Source organism: Lissotriton vulgaris, chromosome 7 (assembly GCF_964263255.1).
Source record: "Lissotriton vulgaris chromosome 7, aLisVul1.2, whole genome shotgun sequence".
Classification (NCBI taxonomy): Eukaryota; Metazoa; Chordata; class Amphibia; order Caudata; family Salamandridae; genus Lissotriton; species Lissotriton vulgaris.
In genome coordinates, this window is record NC_141695.1 from 535,138,606 (window position 1) to 535,164,699 (window position 26,094).

A 26,094-nucleotide genomic window follows, 5' to 3' on the forward strand; every position below is an offset into this window, starting at 1 on the left:
GCTTCAACTACAGCTCACGGTACAGAAATCCAGAAGAAGAAAATGGGGCGACAGAGCATTTTCTATGGCCGGGAGCAAACTCTGGAACACCCTTCCACAAATCATAAGGGTCATTCCTCATCTCCAGCCTTTCAGGAAGGCTCTTAAGACATTGTGCTTTACCTTTGCACTGAGGTTGTCTCCTTTGATGTCTCATGATGACTGTTATGTGGTGGTAAGATTAGTGTATATTTAACAAGGACCCCCTGAGTTCATAGAATATAGATTCCTAGACCAGGGAAAAATAACCATTTGATATTTAACAATCTAGGCAACCATAAGAGACAATCAAAGAAATTTTAATAAATGGAAGGGAATTATGCTACAGAATGTTTATAAAGTAAACAATTTATTAAGGATTAAAAAGAACAATATCACATTTACAAATTTAATATGTACGTTAAAAAAGTATAGTTAAACAAACTAGACTTAAAACAACAATGTATAAATCACATGGCATAAATCACAATACAAATGGGAACATATATAAAGTTAAAAAACACTGGAAGTGGCAGATTGGTACTTAAGACATTGTGCTTTACCTTTGCACTGAGGATGTCTCCTTTGATGTCTCATGATGACTGTTATGTGGAGGTAAGATGCCATGGTTGCTAGATGATTTTACTGAAGTAGCTGGAGGATTGTGCTGTGGTGGTCGGATGGTTGTTTTTGGTGGCTGTATTGTTGTGCCATGGTGGTTTGATAGTTATGGTGCAGTGGCGTCACTAGGCGGGTGCGGGGGGTGCGGACCGCACCAGGTGTCACCCCATCTGGGGGTGACACCAATCTTAGTTACCTGCTGCAGCAGCTTTAGACAGCGCGCCACTCACGCACCGCACCACCAGACCACCTCCCCGATCATACTGTGTATGCGTGGATGATGATCGTCATCACTGGTGTCTGGTGTGGTGATGCGATGCCTGCGGATGCGCGCGGCATACCCACTGGACAAGCTGGCACTGGCAGTCACTGTCTGGCAGAAGGAGTGGGCAGAAGAACTGAATTTAGTGCAGTGTGAATTATTGCACGCACTGCCGGCTACCGCTATTATAAACAGTCAGTACGACCCCAGCAGCAGCAGTTTGGGTCCCAGCTGGCCTAAACACTCTCATTGTCTCTTTTACTATGCCACACTGATTTTCTTCACAATTGCCCAGCACGCATCATGTAACATTTAAGAAAAAAAACGTGCCTTTAATTCACGGTTTGGGGGGCAGCGTGCGCGCGATCTCTACAGGTCTTCACAACAACTGAGACCTTCGCCCTCCTCCAACCCCCCGCCCCTGCACATGTCCAGGTTAGGCTGAGTTATATATGCATTTGGGTGGCGCTTAATTTGTTGGAAGAGAGTTGACAAAAACTGCGTCGCTAGCTTAAAGCTGCAGTAGAGTCTTTTCAAAACATACCTTTGGAACAGAAAACTGACTATTACACGCTCTGTTCATATACTTTTTTCCAATTAGCATAAGCCCAACCCAATGAAGACACGCTGGCGCTCATTCTGGCAGTGAGTTACTGAGGCAGCACTTGACACAGGTGAGGTGTGATGTGAATGAGATAAGATGGTGAGGGATAGGCCAGTGCGGCTGTCACCTTACCCAGGGAATTACCGGCAGTTTCTCATGTTTGAAGATTCTCCAAAAGCCGAGACATGATAAACAGGACTTTATACAAATAGTCCTTATTCCTTTTTAACACCGACTTTCAGACTTTTATTACGTTATCAGTCATGGACCATCGAGGCAGCCCCTCCACACTTGTTAAAGAGCATATGCTCTTATGTTTGCTGTTTTAAATGTGTGCTGATAAGAGGGAAACAGTGCCAGCTTTGGGTGATTTTTGTGCTGAGACATTTAAAATAGTAGTCAAGCAGATTAAAAAACAGCCATGTGCCAACTCTATAGGCTGGTTCTGCTTGCTGTATCTGGGGCCAGATTGGCTTGGACTGACTGGGTTGCAAAGATATGGTGTTAGCATGCACCAACTGGGCAGGGACAGGATGTTTCTGTTGAGGGTTAAACGATTTAAAATGGACTGGGCAGGGTCACACTGGTGCTTTTTGTACGTGACCCCCAGTGCATTGTATCAGACGTGAAGGCCATTACCTTACAACACAGCCTTCCATGCGTTTAGGGGGTCTTGCTTGATGGTCGTGGGTGTTTACTTGAAAACAGTGACAGCCTGCACTATGACAACCTCACTGCACTTTGTGCAGCTTCCAGTGATAGTGCAGTGGGAGCTGACTTGCTGCCTCCTCCTCCTTCCAGCACACTTCTCAGAATGATGCCTCAGAGACTCCATGTCTTCTGTGGGGTATGGCCCCACAGACAGATAACCGAGTGCCCTCCTTACCAAGGTGTGCAGCAGGTATTTGTGCCCATTCGTGACCCTTGTCATTCAGTCCTGGTGCATCTAGGTGGAAGAAGATTCTTTGTCAGGGTGGCTAGATTGTATGGCCTTGGGTCTCGGAATGTGGTTTGGCTCATCCTGGGTTTGATGAAAAGTGGAAACCTTGTCATTGGTCAATATTCGTGCTTTTCCTTCTAACTAGTAGTAGCAAGTGATGGTCAAAACTTTAAATATATAGATTTGCTTTGTATTCCTTTTCTAGTACTAGGCACAATTGTTTCCTTGCATATTAGACTAGAACAAGTGACCCAACATCTTTTACACAGAATGGCTGGTACAGAGCAAGTGAGTAATAGTGAAGAACTGAGCCTCATGGTGTTCAGTATGAAATGGGCAACAGGGTCGTAGGCAGATTATCTGTAAAGGTGCAGTTTGTGTCCACCAAAGGTTGTCTTGTTGCACTGCAGTGTGCAGGGGGCTTCCATCCAGATGCAAGTCTGGGACGGAGTAGCAGGCCTTTCCTGTAGCTATTGAGGCCCTCACTGACTACTTTAGAGACAGGCACTACCACGGTAAAGAGTAGAGTGATGCACTACAGGGAGATCCTCACCACTACCCTGCTCCTCCGAGCGGGAAGATCTCTAGCATGGCAGGTGCTTAGGACCCCTGCAGCTCCACTCTGCTTTTTGCTTGAAGAATCAGCCACCCCCCCCCCAATGTTTTCTTTGCCCCCCCCCCCCCCCCCCCCCCCCGGTTGAGACAGTCCACTTCATGCTTGCTACAAAGGATGGTGTACTGGGAAGACCTCTAGCATACTAATAAAGCAAAAGGGAACCCCTGAGGAAACTATAACTAGGCAGAGTAGCAGGGAAATAAAAAACACTTAAGACAGACAAGAGATCTGCCTAGGTGGGATAGATCTATGGGCTCATATAGAGTCCCAAATTTGTACACACAGTCCGAAGCCCACTATATTCACCAGTGTCATAACATCAGATGGTGCAGGCGGAGGGGAGATGGTGCAGGCAGAGGGAGAGATGGTGCAGGCAGAGGGGAGATGGTGCAGGCAGAGGGAGAGATGATGGATGCAGTGGGGAGAGAGGGTGCAGGCGGAGGGGAGATGGTGCAGGCAGAAGGGAGATGGTGCAGGCAGAGGGGGAGAGGATGCAGGCAGAGGGGGAGAGGATGCAGGCAGAGGGGAGATGGTGCAGGCAGAGGGGGAGATGGCGCAGGCAGAGGGGGAGATGGCGCAGGCGGAGGGAGAGATGGCAGATGCAGATGGAGAGATGGTGCAGGCGGAGGGAGAGATGGAGCAGGTTGAGGGGAGATGGTGTAGGCAGAGGGAGAGATGGTGCAGGCGAAGGTAGAGATGGTGCAGGCGAAGGTAGAGATGGTGCGGACAAAGGGAGAGATGGTGCAGGCAGAGGGGAGATGGTGCAGGCAGGGGGTGAGATGGGGCAGGCGGACGGGAGATGGTGCAGGCAGAGGGGACATGGTGCAGGCAGAGGGTGAGATGGTCCATCTGGTAAGTTGTGAGGGGGTGACACCATGAGTTACCCGCACCGGGTGACACCAGCCCTAGTGACGCCACTGTTATGGTGTACAAACGGCTGTGCGGTTGAGAGCGCAGGGTTGTGCTATGATGGCCGATTGGTTGTCATACAGTGGCTCAGTGGCTGGATGGAGGTGTTGTCAATTAAGGAAAGTTTGCTATGGTAGCTGGATGGTAGTTGGCTGAATAGTTGCTCAGTGGGTTTCATGTGCATGCTTATACTGTTCCCGGTTTGTATGACTGTACTGTGCAGAGCTGATGAATGTGCCTTGATGGATGGATAACTGGTGTGATGTACAGAATCTGGATTATTTTTAGGGTCCTGAGGCAGAAGTCAGTCTGACTCCATTAAGCGGCGAGCTAGAGCAGCACGCAGGTGTACGCAGGTGTTTTTGCCAAACGTGTCTGTCAACGTGCAACCTCTCAGCAGCCAACAAACAAAGAAGCAGCACAATTCGCGCCGACAGGTTTGCTTCTGAAAGGGCACACGCTCCCCTCAGTCTGAACAGGTTCAGAGTATTGAATACCTCACGCCGCGGGGCAGGTATGTCGCAGCAGGGCTATCAGCGGGCTTGTCGTTCGTCTACGCTCGCGTGCTGCGTCAGGCCAGCGCTGCCTCGCGACCCCTTCTCTTCTCCGGGGACGCTGGAGCTTGTAACGTGGGTGCCAGAGATCAAACTGATCTGTCGCATTAGCGAGGCGGCTGTTTCTTAAATACCTGTAGAGTGTTGATTGATTGCGGCGGCTACTGACAAGAATGAACTTTGACTAAGCCTCGAGGTACAACATGTATTAAGGTGCCAATTAGCTTTCCTCTTATGAGGAAAAAAGTAAATATTCTTACTTTAAAAAAAAAAAGCAAAAAAACATGAAAAAGTTCTCGTCATCCTCCAAAAATCCGGGTGCTGAAATGAACTCGGTAACGTCTGATGTTTTCACGGTGCGACTGCTAAGCCGGCCCAACCCATATAATGTTGAGATGTTTATTTTCTTTAAAAACTTCTCTTTTTGAACGTCCAAGGTAATACTAACGCACGGGCTTCTTTCTCAGTTCAAGTCCAATGCCAAGTCAGCAGGCCAATCAGATAAGTTATCAAGATCAATTTTCGGTCAGATACAGATGGATTCAGCTTCTCTGACTGCTTTACCAGTTTCCTTACATTACTTGTATAATAATTACGTAATATATAATATTTGGGTCATTTTCCAAACAAGCTGGTATTCCATAGAGAAGTTGATCCACCCTCGTAAAATCTTGTCATGTATTGTTACTTTGAGGGGCCAAGAGAGGGCGCTTAATTTGAGGCAGTGATTTCCGGTGCTCGTCATCTGGCACCTAATTGTCAACACCGGCATTTATGGCAATCTGCTCGGAATGCCCATCTGTAAACAATCGCCATGTAATGTGTGGTACAGTCTACTGCGTGCTCAAAATTGTTGCCCTTGAGAAAATCGAGTCTACAAAATGACTGTAATTCCTAGAGTCAGTTTTCAACTGTTGGGACTTTTTAGTGTCATCTTCGACCAATTAGCAGCTCCCTCTGCTCATGTATTTTATTTCTGACTTTTACTGTTTTCTGTTTCCTCGTGCTGGTTACTGATCTTGCTGCATCATCCAGTGTGTCAACCAGTGGGTATTTTTGGACATATCTATAGTAGTAGCAGACCAATAGCTGGACAATACATCAGTAACGCTTTTACGGTGGCCAAGACACAGACCACCATGTAGGGATAGTCAGGCCCCCTCTGAAGAGGGGCAGCAGACGAAAGAAAGGAAGAGTGTTGACTTGAGATCTGATAGAGTTATAAAGGAACCACAGTAGTGGGAAGGATTCACAAATTAGAGACTGAAAGAGGGCATGGTAGTCAGCAGAAAATTGTGTCACATATTTAAGTGTAATATTTATGTTTCGATAGAAGGTGCATTAAGTTTTAATTTAAAGTAGAGGAAAAGTGAACCACACGGAGGACATGGGGTTTCTTTACAGAAAGGTTTGCTCTGGCAGGCAGTGTTTCACGTAATCATAACAGGAAGTCCTTAGATCTAGCACTCCACCCTGTCTGTCTTCCTACGCTAAGCGCTTGGTACAAAATAATGCAACGTTGTAATACATGTCTTTCTATCAGAGAACGGCACAACATACATGAAGTTAAAAGTTTACAGTCAATTATAGAAGCCAAGTTCATAGAAACCAGGCACTAAGTCTATGCAAGAATGTAAAGTTCATCCCATCATAACTTATTGAGATTTAGTAAGTCTTTTACATTTGCTTGACTCTCAGGAAGTTTGAAAAGTACCCAAAAAAATCGAACATGATGAAGAAACGTCTGCTAAACTTAGATTTTGCTCTGCAAATATCCTACTTTTAGTAGAATTCTCTTGCAGACTAACCTTGCAAGAAAGTTCTTTCACAAATTCTTGTTTTATGCTGACAACCTTCATAGACAAATATGGGCAACTAGGCAAACTTCTAAAACTTTAAAAGTTTACTAACTTTATCCAACTTTGAGGGAAAAGTTTACAACATAGCCACCCCATCAGCTAAGCGAGGATAGACCTATTGGCTTTGTTATTCCTAGTTCCGTGTTTCGTATTTTGATGAGGAATGTGTGGGAAAAGCGAGCAACAAGAGTTTGAGATAAAAAAAGCATAAAAGAGGGAGAGAAAAATAGGTTTTAGAACCATGGATGATGGAAATGGTTCTTTGACTAGCATGTGGTTTTGTTGTATTGACTTGGTGGTGGGAGAGAGGAGGCCTCCCGCTGTCAGTTTATCTGCTGTTCTTTCGCTTTTGTGCTACATTTCTAGTCGGATTTCATGTCTACCCATCTCTAGCCTTCAGACACTGAGCTGCATTCCGTTCTCACCAGTTGTACCCCCGTTTCTTCAACTCGCGCCAATGAAGGCCTAGGCAGGCAGGCTTGTAGCACTTCCATGGAAACACAGGATCCAGCTTGCAGAGACTAGGCCCTACTGTTACAATCTGAGGCCTTCGGTGGCATGGATGGTCCTGCACTGAAAGAAGAGAGAGCTAAAAGAGTAGTTTCTGTATGATTTAAGAACACTCTCCCACCTCCACCCACCCACACTGTCCTGAGTATTTATTTGTGATTGCGACACAAGACGAGACAAAACAGCCTTTTGTCCCCTTGCAAAAATATCAGAACATTGGTCGACAAACTCCTTTCTTATTCTGTCGCAGCAGTTTACATGTTAGTGGTGGCTGTCCGTGGTTGAATAAGTAGGGGGTTTAGGTTTGTCTTCAGGGGCTCAATGGCTTCCCGCTGAGTGTATGTCCTTAGTGCGCACAAAGGAGCACATTTATTCTAAGGTGACCGCTCTGACCCCACTAAAGTCTGCTCCCTCCTCTGGGCCCACATTGCTCTTTCATGCGGCTGAATGGCTTGCACAAAGCCCTTGTGGCATTAGGGATGCTTCCTCACCAATTCTAGGATGAGGGACATGCGAGCGAGGGGGGAGGGGGAGGTAGTGGATTGAAAAGAGGGGATTCCTCACCGCTCTACTGTGAAGAAAGTTATGAGATTTGCAGTTTAAAACTTTAACTTCCCCTTACATAAATTGAACGATCGACATAGCATACCCTACATACATTTCTTGAACTATTCTACAACCATTCTTTCCATACTATTCAAATTACTTTTAAAAGTGAAACCGTTTGCCACTTTTACATAAAGATTGTGTACCCGCCTTCTCATGTAGGTCTAAAATATTAGCTAAAAACAGATTGATAGCTTAATATCCTTAGCCACTCTTTATTAATGGACCGTGAAAATTGGCTGGTATAACTGCCCAGGTGTACACTGTTAGTGCCCAATTGTGGTAATTCTCCAGGCAGGTTTGCATGTTGTGTTTGGGAATAATGTGTGGTTTCGGTTTTACATGTTGGGGACACTGCCTGTTTCCCCCTATCCAGCCTGTTTTACCGGCTCAAATTCTGACATGTAATAGATGGAGAAATTTGCACGTGGGAAAACCTTGTTAGCAGAAAACAAAATTAAGTGAAAAAAGTATTTGCACCGAATACTAGGTTTAATGCATGACTCGGATCCGAGGCTTGATGAAAATATTCAAACCAGCCCGACTACAGGAGTGCAACTCTAGAATGGAAGAGCTTTTGATTGGTTGAATCATAGCAGCCCATTCTCATCTGAAAGCAGCCACCCTAGCCTACAACCCACCAGGAAAATACCAGAAGGGCAGAATGGCCAATCATGCCCTGGTCACAAAGAGCTTGTTGGTATAGAGAGCCTTGGCCCAGCCGATGGGGCTACATTTACAGATCTGGGAATGCTTGACTCAGCCTTTCATGTTCATGGGTCACTAAAGTTAGTTCCAGTGGGGTAATAGTAACACCATCGGTGTCTTATAGCTCTTGAACACCGTATTAGGGGGTTTGTGCTACATCAAAATAAGACAACATTATTATAATCAATTAAATTGTAATTTCTGAGGACATTACATTTCAGACACATGGGGCCTCATTTATGAAAAGTGACGCATCGCTGCGTGAATACAGCGATGCGTCACTTTTCATTGCGCCCTCCTTGCGACACCAATGATGCGTCATATTTACAGTATGACACATCATCGCGCAAGGAGTTACAGATACGTCAGTATTTTTGACGTATCTGTATGGCGCAAAAGTGACGCATTGCTGGAGTATGTCACAAAAGTGACGCAACTCCAGCAATGTGTCCTTTCACATGGGGCAAGCCCCATGTGATAGGGCGTTCGTCAATCATATGCCTGATGTGAGGCAGGCGTAAGAAATTGACGCATTTGCGTCCTAGAAGTAAATGTAAATGTACAGGAATTTATATAGCGCAAATCACCAAGCGGTTTCTAAGCACTTGCTTAGGGAACCCGTCCTGGTATTCCCCTGTGAGATAACCCCGGCAGGGTATCCGCAAGGTGAAAGCCAGGCATCCCGCTGCGAGGGGCCGTTGTGGAGATTAAGCAAGCTATTGCCCAGAGTCGCAGAGTGTGAACCCGTGAATCGAGTAGGCACCGGAGCGAGAATTGTCGAGTCCATGGACATTTTAGGACTCAAGACCCCGCCGAGCCGGGAATTGAACCCTGGTCCCCGGCTGACCTCTGCTTCCAGGTATGTCCTGGTTATCTAGCGATACCAGGCCACATCCATACATACATAGAGTTCAGCAGGCACTAATCTGGCGCTGCACACTTATCGAACAAACGATTAAGTTACAAAGAAACTGAGTGCAATACCCCAATCTAATCATTTATTGATCCTCTAACCAGTGAGCCACACTTCTCCAGTGAAATCTTATAGATTTCACTGCATCACTTCTATGACCCTTTCTTGCGTCAGAACGCCCCCCCTGCATACATTATACCTGGCGCAAGTATAATGTAGCGCAGGGGTTTACAAAGTGACGCATCTACCCAGATGCGTCACTTTGTAAATATGGTGCAACAAGGCACATTTTTTACGCTGCTGGTGCGTCACAAAAAATGACGCACCGGCGGCGTAAAAGTGACGCGTGGCCTCATAAATGAGGCCCATGGAATCCTGTAGAGTAAAAGCAGCTCAGATTTCATGACTTGCTCAAAGTATTTAGTCTAGCATACTTGTGAGTCGAGGCAGGCAAATTTAATGTGAAAAGTGAAAGAAACGTTGCGCAAATGTGCAACAGAGAAGTGGACAAGTGCGGTAGTCCCTGTTGAAGCAGTGAAAAAGCCCAAATATGGGTTAGGGCTTTAAAGTCAAACCTTGTGTGGAACGGGTCAAGCCCTATTTTATTTTAAATGTCTTTTGGAGTTTGCATGAATACCAAAACTGGGATAAGAACCAGACACGTAGATGTGAGCCACTATTAGTGGAGGTGCACACTTACAGATATTCTGAACGGCACACCTGTGTATTAGCCAACAATGTCAGAGCATCACCTATTCATAGAGTGGTGACCTGCTATTGTCCATCTTACAACCCTGCTTTCATTAGTGTCAGTTCATGGTGCATGGGAAAGGGCGTGTGGGAGCCCGGTTATTTCTAATCCTTGTGTAGAGTGCCTCCTTCGTTGGTTGAATCACCAATGCACGTACTTCATACAGCCATGCATGCGGGAGCGCACCTTCAGATCAGTCGCTTATTGCTACTTGCTTTAGGCCAAGCCATCACTGTTGTGATTTGGGGGTCTTGGGATCCGAGTTCAGGGACCAGTACTATAACAAAATATTCATATAACGTGAAAACATGTTTAACATCCTTTACAAGAGACTTGGAAAATCGTTTTGCGTCGTGAAGTAGAATTAGGTGTGATATTGTACGTGTTTTTCAGTAAACTTTCATGAAAATGTTGGAAAAATATGAAAATTACCCTTTTAGCACAGAAGCGTTATTTTTGTATCTCAACTTACTTTTTTTAAATGAGAGGGCGCATTTTGTGTCAAAAAGGTATACTGGTTTAGGCAGATATTATCTCTCAGCGAGGCATTCTCTGCATGAATCTGTCTTCTGTAGGCAAAAAGTAAATGAAATGCATAAGGCATTTCGTATAATGGGAACTTTGGGATTTTTATTGCAAATATGACCAATGTAATTTAAATTTCACCCAAGCCTAATATGGGATAGAGGAAATATTGAGTGAAAAGCCTTGTGGAAAAATGCTGCTTAAAATCATTTGGCTTGGGATGGTGACTCAGTGTGTAAATCTTATCGGGTGCAGAGTGCTACTCAACGTAGGCGTACACTAGAAATAGCACTACTGTCACTGATCATCAGGTATAGGTCTCTAAGTCCCCTTCCGCCCATTCCCTCTGAGGTTCTGATACTCGAACCACCAATCCCCGCTGCCAAATTAATTAAAATGCTGATACGTTGGCTGCTGAGCCGTGTTGATCTGAATTTAGAGGTTTGTCTACTCAACATCTGGATCTGCAGTCAATTGGATGTCAGTTCACAGTGCACAATACAGGAGGAATGTGAGGGATAGGCTGTTGCATGAAGTGTAGCTTTGACTGGGGAAAGGTGAAAATGCCATTGAGAATGGATTGTCTATAGTGCTCCTGATGAGGAAAAAAGTAAGAACTTCTTCCTTGATTTCCTGTTCTGGTATAGAAGGTTTAACTCAACAGATCAGTCAGAGCAGGTGACTGGCGATTTTGCAAATGTTTAGCCATGTTAGTAATGTGTTTGTGAAGATGTGGAATAAAACCAAGCAAAACGTTTTAATAAAGGTCAGAATGCTTTAGGCTAAACGAGTAAAATCAGTTTTGTACAAAAGTAGAGGATAATTTGGAAGAAATTGGTAGAAACTTAAATTTTAGAGATTACATTTAAGAGGAATATCAATCATCCAATACTGCATGTTGTGTATAGTTGTAGCCAGTATGATGATATCAGCAGGAGAGGAAACCTTCATATTATGTTGAGTGTCATCACCATATTGGTGATTACATATGTCACAGTCTGAGGCGATATCCCTCACAGGGGCTAAGGCAGACTCATTAGGTTCTCCATGTAATACAGGAATAAGGCTACAATAGATTAGCTAGGTGGGATGAAAACATGTTAAGAGGTTATTGATAACCTGAGTTGATTGTTGACACAACTTTCAACTTTTTTTGTGTAGAAGGTTAGACCAGAAACTGGATAGAAAGTTCTTAAAGTCACCAATATTTTTAGATTTTTTTTTTAGAATTGGACAAATGTGTTCAAATTTTAGGAAGACACCCCATATGAGAGATGCAGATTGAAAAATTACATCATTATGTCATAAGGTGTGTATGCACTTGTTTGGTTAGGTAAGAAGACAATGGTTCTGCAAAATGGTAGGAGGCTTGAGCTTGGAGATCATATTAAGAAGTTCAGTCTGAAATGCCAATTTAAAAAGAGACAAATTATTTGGTAATTTTCTAAACTGCATGGGAGGCAGAATGTTGGTAGGTATCTTAACGTACACGGAATGATTTTGATTACGGTGTCAAAAGAGGTAGTGGATTACTTACATTTCTTTTTCAGGTTAATGTTAATGTTAATGTTATAGTGATTTGTATAGCGCGCGGCTGCCCCAGCCAAGGGGCGTCCCGGCGCTGCAAGCAGACAGAATGCAGAGAGTTGGAGGTGCGGAGAGAAGAAAAAAATTATTGGAAGAGATGAGTTTTGACAGCCTTTCTGAAGGCAAAAAGGTCCTGCATACCGCGGATAGCTTTGGGAAGGCTATTCCATAGCTTGGCAGCTAGGAAGCTAAAGGATCGGCCGCCTACTCTGGCCAGTCTGGTGCGGGGGATAATCGCGAGGTGATGTCCCTCTGAGCGGAGCGACCTCCTCGGAATGTATTCTGACAGGAGGGGGCACAGCATTGGGGGGGAAGCGGTTTTAAGGATTTTAAAAGCTAGACACAGTGCCTTAAACTGGATCCTTTTACCCACCGGGAGCCAATGCAATTTTTTCAAGGCTCCGGATACCGAGGAATGGCGGGGGAGACCTACCAGGGCCCTGGCTGCCGCATTCTGGACTCTCTGCAGTCTGGTGGTTTCGGCGAGATTTGCCCCCAGTAAGAGAGAGCTGGCATAATCCAGTCTAGAAAGAATGGTCGCCTGAACAATTAGCTGGCGAGTGCGGCAGTCAAAGAACTTCAGAATAGGTCTGATGTTACGTAAAATGCCGAAGCAAGTGGCAGCCACTTTTTTAGTATGATGAGTGAACTTCAGAGCAGAGTCCACCCAGACTCCCAGATTTTTGATGCATTCTTTTGGCTCGGGAGGTTGGCCTCGTGCTTCAGGCCACCAGTTGTCTCCCCAGGACGAGGTGTTTTTTCCCAGGAGCAGTATCTCTGTTTTCCCGGCGTTCAGTTGAAGGAAATTCGCCGTCATCCAGTTGGTGATGTCCGTAAGTGTCTGTTTAAAGTGATGGGCCTCCAAACCACTGTTGTTCTTAAGAGCCACCACCAACTGGGTATCATCGGCATAGGATACCAGTGCTAGTCCGTTCTTTCTAGCCACCTCTGCCAGAGGGCGGACATAAACATTGAACAGGGTAGGGCTCAGGGAAGAACCCTGCGGCACTCCCTGTCCGATGTTATGCTCCTTAGAGATGTAAGGGGGGGTGGAGACTCTGAAGGACCTGTTGGAGAGAAAGTCTCTAAACCATCCCAAAGCTGTCCCTGTAATTCCAATTTCCTCCAGTCTCATCAGAAGGACCTCATGTGACATCGTGTCGAAGGCAGCACTGAGGTCCAACAGGACCAGTGCTGCCGTTCCGCCGGTGTCAAGAATGGTACGAAGGTCCTCTGTAACACTGAGCAAGGCTGTCTCGGTGCTATGACCAGCTCTAAACCCGTGTTGGGAGTCATCCAGAATGTTGTTGGTGAGAAGGAAATTGGTCAGAATGTTGTTGACATGTGCCTCGATGATTTTGGCAGGCCAGGGAAGCAGGGAAATGGGCCTGAAATTCTCCGGAAGCGTAGGGTCTAAAGTGGTTTTTTTTAGGATGGGGGAAACCCAGGCCTGCTTCCATTTAGAAGGAATTCTGGCGGTAGAAAGAGACAAGTTGATAATGTCTCGAATACATTCTGTGATAAGTTCGTGAGTTTCACAGAATGTATCCGGTTTTAGGGGATCCGCCGGGGATCCAGATTTAATTTTTCTGCCGATTTTTTGAAAACTCTCTCTCTCAAGTGTAGGAAGGGAGGAGAGAGAGGGCCTGGTGGGATCCAAAGTGGTCGGTGACTGCGGGAGTTTTGGGAAAGTGTCGTAGATTTTCTTAATCTTATTAGTGAAAAAATTAGCCATATTATTGCAGAGGTCAGGGGAAGTAGTGGTAGTGATGACAGTTTTTTTTGCAGTAAGGTCTTTCAGGATTTTAAAGACAGATTTCGAGGTGTTAGAGCTATTGCTGATTTCATTAGCATAGTATGCTGCTCTCGTTCTGCAAACCTTACGGTGGTAAGTTTTTTGGAGTAAGACATACTCTTGTTTGAGGTTGGCATCGTAATTTTTTCTCCAACACCTCTCCGCTTTTTTACATTCCTTTTTCAGAGTTGCTAATTCAGAATTGTACCAAGGACTAGCCGTATGGGTACGGGCCTTGGTCCATCTGGCAGGGATCAGGGTGTCAAGTGCCTGGGTGATCCAGAGGCAAAACTGGTCATACGCTACGTCCAAGTCTTCACTTGGGGGAGGGGGATTTAACACCAGGAGGTTGTGTAAGTCTTCAAGGCGAAGTTTTCTCCATGGCCGTTTTTTAACTGACGGAGTAGGCACCGCTGCGGGGCTCGAATTACAGGAGATAGACAGTATTACTAGATAGTGATCTGTCCAGGTCATAGGAATAGGCGAGCCTGCGGATCCACTCGTAACGTTAGAGAAGATGGGATCAAGAAGGTGTCCCGCTCTGTGGGTGGGACCGCTTACGAGTTGATTGAGTTGGAAGGCAGCGAGATCCGCAAGAAAAGTGGCAACTTTGGGCTCGGTGTCTCTATTAAGATGTAAATTGAGATCACCTAGGATCGTAAAGTTAGCCGTTTTGGTGATGTTAGTACCCAGATACTGTAAAAGTGAGTTGATAAAAGGGGCGTCTGCGCCAGGGGGTCTGTAAATCAGAAGGCCGGTTGCGCAGAACTGTGGGTTGGCTTTGATGGAAAAGCGAGCGCTTTCGCTGCCCTTGATGTCAACTTTAATTAATTGGCAGTCAAGATGAGATTTAATTATGAGCGCTAACCCGCCCCCTCTCGTGCTCCTGTTCACAGTGTGTATGGTATATCCCGTAGGAGTAGCTAGGTTGCAGACCGAGTCCATATCGTCAAGGAGCCACGTCTCGGTCATGAACAGGGCATCAAGAGAGTGATCTTTTAGGAGGTCATGAATTTCTAAGTGATGTTTCTGCAGAGATCTAACATTTAGGTGACCTAGCCTAAGAGCCTGGGCCTGGGGCGGTTTGGATTTAGTTTTGGTAGAAGAGCAGAGTTGGGAGGGGTGTAGTAGGGGATGTAAAATATGGGCAGGATTGCGTCTTGCACAAGCACAGGTGAGGTGCTGAAGACCCAGCAACTCTGCTTTAGAGTAGCACATCTTACCGCCTTAATTACAGATATTACGTACGGTATGCCTGGCGCCTGGCGCAGCCTTAGCGCTGACGGGCGCAGACGGGCTGACTCAGGCAAGACTCCGGCGCAGGGACGGCGCCCCCGCAAACGCGACAGCTAGCGCGGGAGACAACTGTTTCCTTTTATATGGTGCACTAGAGCGCTGCCACCACTCTAGCCCCAACTTAAGATGGCCGCCGAGTACAGAAAAGCCTGAACCCGGTTTAAAGCCCAAAACGGCAGCTAGCGCCGTGAAAGATTGTCGAAAATGCGTGCAAATCTTCTACAGGTATGCTGGATGCATTGCAGAGTGAAAATCTACCATTTTACAGTTTACTAAAAGTTTGTTACATTTTTTCTTAGGATGGTTTTTGTAAAAAGGTGGGAAGCAACCAATAAACAAAGATCCTTAAGTATTGCCCGGCGGTGTCGCCTCTTTAACCCACAAAATATTAATCAATGAAGAGGCAGGTGCTGGAGACTGGAAGGCAGGAAACAAGGGTTTATTCTCTCCGGAGGAGAACACATCAGTTCGGACAGCAAGTATCGTCACGAGGTGCTCTAGCCGCATCTCTGAGGCTTGGCCTCTTATACACAAGTTTATGATCTTTATTGCATGTAACACATTCTTGCAATGCTTTGAAGTATGAAAGGACATCCTCGGAATCTCCCCTTCAGGCCCGTTCCCACACACATTTACAGTTGAAGTCCCCACCCCGGTCACAACAGGTGATGATTATCTCGCAGCTGGACATTCCGCCGATTCACGGAATGTGTGGGGTTGATCGGATCTCATAGGGTGGGGGCTTTGATCAATTCGAGGGTCCTTTAATGGGGGAAGCTTCCTACTGTACGGGGGGGGGGCAATAAACAGTATCCGCAGGGCCAGGTGGCGGCCTGGGAACGAGGAAGACAAACGGGCACACAGGAAAAGGGGGTTTGTATCAAAGGACCTGGGACCATGAAAGGAATGAAGGGAGGTGTCGCGCTGGGAACAGGATGGGATTCCGAGGCAGAGCTGCGCTGAAGAGGGGTTTATGACCCAAGGCATGTGAGAGCGGGGGGGTTGTTAGCGTGCAGGGGGATGCCTGCGAGGTTAGGAGAGAGAGAGAGAGACGCGCTGGCTATCAGCGAGGGGCAGGGAGGCCATGGTGCTCAAAATGGCTGCCGCTTACGTGCACGAATGGGCTCAAAAAGAGCAAGATGGCGCCGATAATGTTGACGTTTGCTGCCTAACTTTTAACAGTCCTCCCTTTTCAACATATCTAGCCAACTTGCCTACTCAATGTCAATCTTCATCAGATTCCTAACCTCGGCATCATATAATGCTCCCTTGCGTTCGTTTCCAAAGTCCACAGTCTTAGGGCAAATACAATTTGTACATAATGAACACAGAGGTGGCAGACATTGAATTCCTAAGCATAGACCGCATATTACAACTACAGGAATCAGGATAATGGTGAACAGTCTCCAGCCCCAGTTCTTAACGGTGTTCCAGAACCAACCACCAAGCGACCATTCTTCCTGTTCCTGGTGGACTTCTGAAGAGAGTCTGTGAAGATGTTCGATGGCTTTGTACACTGAGGGTGAGTTGTCCGGTATGTATGTACAGCAGCTGGACCCAATAATGCGGCATGCTCCACCACGGTCCGCAAGAACCACATCTAGGACAAGGCGGTTCTGGAGGGCCACCAAGCGGACCGCTTGAAGCTCGGCGGTGTTGTTAGCAAGGATACCAGCTGTGATGTTCATTGTTGTCTCAACTGCCTGAGTCAGATGTCGGATGGCACGGCTGTTTGCCATCGGGCCCCAGAGTGGAACAAGTCCCTTCATAGCATCGAGGAACTGCGCTCCTGTTGAGTCGGCTTGTTCAATGTCCTTGGCTCGTTTTTGTCTATGATGATTCGCTGGAGCCACATAAGTCGGAGGAAGGATGAAGGAGATGAAACAAGTGCCCCCCCAGCCTTTGGGGAGCCAGGTGTAAGCCTTTGTGCCGCAGACAAAATACATGTTTGGGGACGACACAAAGGAAGGTGGATCAGTGGAGTCCAAAGTTCTGGTAAAACGGCAAGCACTGCGGCCTACCAGCTGTGTCCCAAGCCCTTCTATGCACATGTGGCCTGTGACGTTGATGACTGACAGGGCCACAGTCAGAGTGGCAGCCGTTCGTTTCCGCAGGTAGGAGAAGGTGGGTCTGGTTGGATTGTTGAACACCTGCATTTCAATTCGTTCTTTAGCAGGGATGTCCATGTGGATTGAGTCGTTGGAGGTCTGCGGGCAGAAGTGTGTCTTTGTTTTGTTTCGCCAGACCCCGTGGAAGAAATGCGTTACGGTTTTGCTGGAGGTGGCATTGTCCTTATAGCTTTCTTGCAGGAGGATCAGCCAAGCAAGGCAGGAGCCATGAACTGAGAAGGGTGAAGGGATGAATGGTATCGAGTGTCCAGTGGCGTGGGGTAGCAACCCACAGATCCAACAGTTGGTGGCATTGGTGGCGAGATTGTGCTGGTGAAGTAGCTGTACGAAAGAGTTATTCCAAAACTCCTTTCGCCTCTCTCTGAGTTGAGGAGAGAGCGAAATCAGATAATGTTCCTTCATGGTGGTAGGCTGAGCAGTGGTCAGGAATGTTTCGTGAGCAGGTGCATTTTCTTCCATAATCCAGAGTGTGGTCATGAGGAGAAAGCAGAAAAGGATTGTGATGAAGAGTGCAATTGTCTTTGAGCTGTGGAGTCTGTCTGTTCTTGGGTTTCTGTAGTGGGTATTTCCTGTTGCTTCCATCATCTTCTTATTTGGCGCTTCCATCATCTTCTTATCTGGCGCTTCCATCATCTTCAAGGTGCTCGGTAGCGGGCAGAACCACAGACTTCGTTTAGCTTCTCTCCGGGTGACCCTTGGTGGTGTTTAGGTCACCGTTCTGAGATTTAACTTAGTCCGTGGTCTACTTAGCCGAAGCTCCCTCCTTTCGGCGCAGGAAATACCCTTCTCTGGATGGCACAGTGGGATCAGAGAATTTTGAAAGTTCAAGTGCTTCGGTATCAGGATAGCAGGTTAGTGACGGTCGGTCCTTGTTCAGGAGCTCTTCTTGGTTGTCGATGCTTTCTGTTGTGGCCAAGGTCGAGGAGACCTTCTTGCAGTGGTGTGCGTGCAGCCAGTGCCGTTTCCCCTCCACACGAAGAGCCGTCCGGGTGGTGATTAATACTTGCCAGGGGCCCGTCCACCGGGGTTCCAGACTCTTCGCTCGCTGAAAATTTCGGATCAGCACGAAATCCCCAGGTTGGATGGTGTGACCCGGACCCCTGGAAGCATCGGGGATGGCCTGCTGCACCTGCTGATGAATGACAGACAGGGTTTCAGTCAATTTATACAGATAATCTGACATTAGGACGTCCGGGACGTCATGAATGGAAGTTGGTTTCGGTGCAGACCAGACACTCATGGGTCGACCGAAAACAACCTCGTAAGGTGTCAAGTGATGTTTGGTGGGAGTGGAACGCATCGATAGCAATGCCAGTGGGAGGGCGTCTGGCCATTTCAGACCAGTGGTAGCCACTATCTTGGCCAGTTTAAGCTTTAGTGTGGCATTGTGTCGCTCAACAAGTCCAGCAGACTGGGGGTGGAAGACTGCGTGGAACTTCTGCTTGATGCCCAGCCCCTTTAAGATGAGCTGGATGACTTCGGCTATGAAGTGGGGGGCCATTGTCGCTCCATAAAATCCGACAAAGGCCGTAACGGGGGAAAAACTCCTTTAACAGCACTTTTGCAGTAGCCATAGCAGTGTTGTCACGGGTTGGGTATGCTTCCACCCATTTGCTAAATGCGCATACCACAACAAGTACATATTTCAGGCCTTGGCATCTGTCTAGCTGGATGTAGTCCATCTGCAGGACTTCAAACGGGTGATTTGGGACCCCAAACCCTCCCCGGGGTACTACAGTTCCTTTCCCCCGGGTTGTGTTGCAGGCATATCAAGCATTGTTGGACCAGACGTTTGGCGGAGTCTGTGATTTTATCATTGTGCCAAACTCTGGAGACAAGTTCAATCATGGGGGCTGATCCTATGTGGGCAGGGGAGTGTGCCATAGTCAGTATGGGAATCAGGTACGAGTCAGGTAGCAACCATTTGTTTGTGTCTTTTGTCCGCCAGCAGCCTTCGTCATCTTTTAATCCCACCCGTGTCCATTCAGTCAGTTCGTGTTGTGTGCTAGCCATTTGAATGTCTCTAATAGTGTCCCTAGCGTCAGTCCATTTTTCTGCTTGTGACCTGGTCACGTACATATGTGTTGTCGTCCTATTTTCAGCTGTCGTTCGGGCAGTGATGTCGGCTAGTGCATTTCCCTGTCCAATAATGTCTGTCACCTTTTTGTGTGCCTGGCATTTGACGACTGCAAGCTTTTTGGGGAGAAGGACAGCTTCGATCAAGGCGGAGACTAGATCCCCGTGCAAAATGGGGGTGCCGTGTGAGGTCAAGAATCCCCTTTCCCTCCAAAGAAGCCCAAAATGGTGAACCACCCCGAAGGCGTACTGGCTGTCGGTGTAAATGTTCGCTGTGGTTCCTGCTGCTAGAATGCAGGGCAATCAGTTCCGCTGCCTGGGCAGATCGTTGCGTGATGCGGGCTGTCTCGACTACAGTTCGAGCCGTGGTGACTGCATAGGCAGCTGAAGTGGTGCCATCGGGGAGTTTGATGCAAGAACCGTCCACCCACAGCTCTCCGTCAGGGTCAGGAAAAGCCGTGTCTCTGAGGTCAACCCTACTTCTAGTCTGTTCGTCCGTAAGAGTCACGCAGTCATGTACAGGGTGCACATTGGGATCGTTCTCTGGTAAGGGTAACAGAGTTGCCGGGTTCAGTGTGGTGCATCTTTTCAGGGTGATATGGGGTGCAAGCAAAGTCAGTTCGTATCCAGTCAGTCGTGCACTCGTCAGGTGTTGCGTCTTGGTTTGGTTCAGGAGGGTGTCAACTGCATGGGGTACCAGTACCGTGAGGGAATTCGAGAGCACGATCCCCTCACTCTGTCGGATAGAGATTGCAGCGGCAGCTACAGCTCGAAGGCAGGCAGGCAAGGCTCTGGCTACAGGGTCAAGAGTGGCAGAGAAGTAAGCGCACGGTCGTTGCTTTGGGCCAATGGACTGGGTCAGGACAGATAAAGCGCACCCCTCCCTTTCGTGAGTGTAAAGGGAGAAGGGCTTTGTGTAATCGGGGGTACCTAGGACAGGGGCCGAACAAAGGGCATCTCGTAGTTCCATGAAGGAGGTTTGACACTCAGGGGTCCAAGGGAGTGGGAAGGGGACGTCTTTAGCTAGCAGAGAAAGCAGCGGTTTCACAATGAGGCTAAAGTTTGGTAACCACTGTCGGCAGAAGGAGGTGAGGCCTAGTAGGGAGCGAACCTGTTTCTGAGTCTTAGGGACAGGAGTTTCGAGAATGGTTTGGATCCGGTCGGGAGTGAGTTTCCTTCCGTCTTTGGACAAAAGGTGGCCTAAGTAAGTGACCTGGGGTTGGCAGAATTGCAACTTCTTCTTGGAGACCTTGTGGCCATTTTCCGCAAGGAAGTGCAGGAGTTGAATGGTGGCTGTAACTGCTAATGGAGTGGTGTCGGCTGCCAAAAGGATGTCATCGACATATTGCACTAACACCACTCCATCGGGTAACTGGACTTGATCCAGTTGTCTCTTGAGGGCCTGGCTGTAGATGCTAGGGCTCTCTGTGTAGCCCTGGGGTGCTCGGCAGAACCTATATGAGCGGGCTTTTAGGGTGAAGCCGAAGAGATATCGGCTGTCTGGGTGGATGGGGATGGAAAAGAATGCGTTTTTGAGGTCAATGACAGTGAAGGTGGTGGCAGTAGAAGGAATCAAAGTCAGGATGGTGGTGATGTCTGAGACCACGGGGTACTGGGGTACCACCACTTTGTTGATCTCTCGAAGGTCAATGATAAAGCGGTATGCTTTCTCATCTCCCTCTCCCTGTTTCTTGATGATGGGCAAGATAGGGCTGTTGCAAACGTTGCTAACCACTTCCTCTACCACTCCTGCGTCTATCAGTGACTGAATAATCTTTACCAATGCCTTCTCGCCCTCGGGCGATATCCGATATTGTGGAAGTTTTGGGAGTGTTGCGTCTGGTCGGACAGTAATGTGCACTGGGTCAATCATCATGCGCCCTACGTCCGAATCCGTCTTGGCCCACAGATACGGAGGCAGAGTGTCAAGCAGGGATGTGTCAGCGTCGGTGATGGAAAACATGCGTCGGGGAGGGCAATGTCTAAGCAGAACGGGGTTGTCGTAAAGGAAAACTCGAACTCCGTCTTGAGAACATCTAATTGTCGCTCGGAAGTGTTTCAATAAGTCAAGTCCCATAATGGCGTCAGGGCTATTGGAGGAAAGCAAAAACGTGGTGTCAGTGGTGTTGTTTTCTAAGTCGAAGAGGATCGGGGCGGACAAAGGGTTAGTGGAGGGCGTTCCATCGAAACCTGTCGATGTTATAAGTGAGCCAGACAAGGGTGCCCTTGGAATCAGTCGTTTAGATAACGCACTACGTGTTGCGCCAGTGTCTACCAGAAATGGAGACTTTGTACCCAAGACCTTAGCAGTGACGTAAGGGCCTTGCTGGTCAACATAGAGCTCGACTGGATCCCTCCCTTGCCCTTGGCAGTCCTATGCAAAGTCGTGGGCGTCACCGTAGTCAGATTGCTGGCATTGGTTCTGTCTGGGTCGATCAAATGTATTTGGTCTGCCTGATCTGTCGTTAGTCGTGTCATTTGGGGGCCCTCGCTGCTGTCCCTTATTTCTCGGTCCACTTGCTATGTCCTTGGGGTCTTTGTTTCTGATTATTTCCAAAAGAACCGGGCACTGGGATTTCCAATGGCCAGTTCCTTTACAGAAAGCACACTGGTCCTCTCTAATGTCTGTACGTCCAATGTGGGGAGTCAAAGTGCGGTCCTTGGGAGGTGCAGTCTTAGGGACGTTCGTCTGATAGTTTCCCCGGTATTGGTCTCGTCCTATAGTCACCCCTTGCAGTTGTGCAATCATCACCCTCTCTTTCAAGTCCTTCTTCTTTTTCTCTGTTGCTCTATCGTTTTCATTTTTCTGATGTTCATAATATTGGGCCATCTGGAGGATAGCCGTAGGTTTGGAGGCTGCCCAACTACTCTCGCTGGCCTGCAGTTTCTGGGAGACCTCTGGTGACAGACCCTTAACATAATTCTGGACAAAATGATGTCCGGTTGCAGTGGTCATGTCCTGGCCGCTGTAATCGGAGAACACCGTTTCAAACCGGGAGATGTAGTCCGATACATCCTCCTGGGGTTTCTGGTGACAGGCCGTTACTATCGACCAGTCCACTTTCTTTTCTGGAATCAGGGTTTTTCATTTCTGTACGATTTTATCTGGGAGGTCTAAAATGGATTTCAAAGGCTTTTGTCCAGGTTCTCGTTGTTTATCAATGCCATCGAGTTGTGACTAGGTATGTCCAAACAGCTCAAGGTGGTCGACTTTCCGGATTTGCTTCCACACATCAGCTGGTAGACATAACCCGAAAAACAAGTCGATGTCAGCCAGGGTCATAATCGTTGAACCTAGGGCTGTACCTAATTCAGTATAGAAGGCAGTGGGGTTTTTACGTAGGTCAGGCAGAGATTTTCGGAATGTCAGAATCTCTTGCCGGTCCCATGGCTGGTAGACCCAGTTGTACACTACCCTTCCTTTTGCATCTTTGTGGTTTGCATCATCGTTAGTCCCTTCACCTCGTGGAGGAACCCAGTAAGGGGCACCCTCTCGTATCGGCATCATAGCGTTAGATTGCTTAGTTTGTGGTTCGGTCGCTACGGATGTCGTGGGTTTAGCTCCCGATTCTTGTTCAGTGAGGTGGCGGAAAACCTCAAGCGTGCGCGTAAGGAGGTCCGTCACATCACACTCGCCCTCATCCCCGATATCGACCTTTCTGTACAGAGTCGTTAGGCCCTCGGGACCTTTGTCTCGATATCGGTCCTCGTATGCGTTCAAGACATGGTAACACAGTCGTACGGAGAAATGTCGTCTGTGACTTCCTGTATACGAGTTAAACATATCCGTGATGTACTCCTCATCTTCCTTCCTTTCTACCAGTGTCCTTGCTATCTTGTCAATCCCTGCTCGCTCATCTTTGCTTAGTCTGCTTGTTCTTGCAGAACCAACCCTTCGGGTCTCAGGGTCGCCTAACGTTGTCGTTTGCGTAGTATCTAATACAAGAAGTTCGGCCGGCACAGAGGCCATGGGGGCCGAAGCTGTGGCGCTACTCTCGTTTGTACATGGGGGTGGTGGGTGCTGTGCTAAGGGTTGGGAAGGGGCATATGGAGGGGGCATGTAGATGATCGGAGGACCTAACAGCAGATCATCGTTGGCTCGTTGTTTCGAGGGTAATTCAGGGTAGAGCGTGGAGGACGTTCTAACCGGACACTGGCTTGATGTTTTCATTTCTAGTTTCTGTTTGGCTTCCTCTCTTTCCTTTATCTCTTCTTCTAGTTTCTGAGCAGCTAGGTGGGCTGCTTTTCGCAGCTCTTTTCCCAACCTACTCTCAGTTCTCTTTTTACGTTGTTCAGTTTCTTTGCGCCACATGCCGAAACTATCAAGCATAGTGGGCGTTGTCTTGTTTTTACCAAGGGCTGTTTCTAGCGCGTTTATTTTATCATCATCGAAGGATCCTATCAGTGGCCACTGACTTTCTCGATCCTTTTTCGTATATTTATGCCACAGCTTGCTATAGGCTATAGAGATCAATCCATGCTTCATGAACATGTCCTTATTAGGGGTGCCTTCCAGTGGAGCCGGATGGTTCATCTCTAATAAGCGGTCCGGGCTAAACAGGCTACCAATCAGTGGGGAGAAGACAGGCATGACGGATCACAATGGGGACAAAAGTCAGCACTACCTATCTTATCACTGCGTGCAAAGACTAGACAGAATATTTCTATTCTACGTTGTTTGCAGGCAGTGAATACCTCATGAACCAATATCGAACAGTCAATGTTCGGTCAATCAAACAATCAGTGGGGAGAATAAGTAGGCCCGCAAAGGACTGCGTTACCTACCCTTTCACTATCTGCAAAGAGGGAACCTGTTCTTTCCTGTTTGCAGACAGCGAATCTCCAGAAAACAATCCGCGAACAGGAGTTCGGGTTCAAACAATTAATCAGTGTGGGAGAGGGAAATCTCCAGAGAACAATCCACGAACCGTAGTTCGGGTTCAAACAATCAATCAGTGGGGGAGAAAGATAGGCACGACGGCTGCGTTACCTATCCTTCACTGCTTGCAAAGAGAGAGCCTGTTGTTTCTCCGTTTGCAGACAGCGAATCTCCAAACAAATCAACAAAGAGTAATACTAGTATTTTCCAAACAATCAAACAATCATTTCGCAATTCGTCGTGTTTACACGACCTTACCCGGACCGCGTGGACAGTTTCTTGTCTTCCGAATCCAGCGCCCGATCGTCCTCTATTCTTCGTATTCCTCGCGGCACTCCTGATGGTTCCCAGTCAGGACCGTAGATCACTCGAGAGAGGTCTGTTCGGAACCAGTGAAGTTCGGATGATCGGCTGTCAGACGAGGGTCTATCGGACAGGTGCACTCCCGATCGTTGCAGTCGTTCACTCTGTCGTCAGGACCTCTCCCACTGGATCCACGAGTCGCTGATGGGCCCCACGTTTGGGACGCCAATTGTAAAAAGGTGGGAAGCAACCAATAAACAAAGATCCTTAAGTATTGCCCGGCGGTGTCGCCTCTTTAACCCACAAAATATTAATCAATGAAGAGGCAGGCGCTGGAGACTGGAAGGCAGGAAACAAGGGTTTATTCTCTCCGGAGGAGAACACATCAGTTCGGACAGCAAGTATCGTCACGAGGTGCTCTAGCCGCATCTCTGAGGCTTGGCCTCTTATACACAAGTTTATGATCTTTATTGCAAGTAACACATTCTTGCAATGCTTTGAAGTATGAAAGGACATCCTCGGAATCTCCCCTTCAGGCCCGTTCCCACACACATTTACAGTTGAAGTCCCCACCCCGGTCACAACAGGTGATGATTATCGCGCAGCTGGACATTCCGCCGATTCACGGAATGTGTGGGGTTGATCGGATCTCATAGGGTGGGGGCTTTGATCAATTCGAGGGTCCTTTAATGGGGGAAGCTTCCTACTGTACGGGGGGGGGGCAATAAACAGTATCCGCAGGGCCAGGTGGCGGCCTGGGAACGAGGAAGACAAACGGGCACACAGGAAAAGGGGGTTTGTATCAAAGGACCTGGGACCATGAAAGGAATGAAGGGAGGTGTCGCGCTGGGAACAGGATGGGATTCCGAGGCAGAGCTGCGCTGAAGAGGGGTTTATGACCCAAGGCATGTGAGAGCGGGGGGGTTGTCAGCGTGCGGGGGGATGCCTGCGAGGTTAGGAGAGAGAGAGAGAGACGCGCTGGCTATCAGCGAGGGGCAGGGAGGCCATGGTGCTCAAAATGGCTGCCGCTTACGTGCACGAATGGGCTCAAAAAGAGCAAGATGGCGCCGATAATGTTGACGTTTGCTGCCTAACTTTTAACAGTTTTAGTCAAATCTGTTAGTTTAGCTTGAAGTGGATTTTACTTTGGTTATGCACTTTTTGTAAGATCTCATGGCAGAACAGAGCCATTGTAGATTCACTTTTTGTTTTGGCACCAGTTCTAAGGTCTTTATTCTCTTAATTAAGTACCTTGGATATTATAGACCAGCTTTCTTACTTTTATTTATTTTCTGACTCTAAGAGGAGAAGTCTTTTATAATTTCAGTCATGATTTCATTATAGAGAGTGCCTAAACATTTACTTCATGATTGTCGCAAAAGTTAAAGAGACATGATGAAATAACTTGCAGCAAGGTTGTGATGATTTATATTCTTGTTATCCTGAACCCAAGATTTTTCATCTTTCTAGTCATAGTTTTAGAAAGGGACATGGAAATGGGAATTTGAGAGTGATCTGTCCCGCAAACTAGAATAATGTCAACTAGTAGAAAGTCTTCCATTGCATTAATGAGATCATTGTAGTTCAGTTGATGTGTACTGGTTTTAGGTAATGTTGCTTCAGATCATTTTTA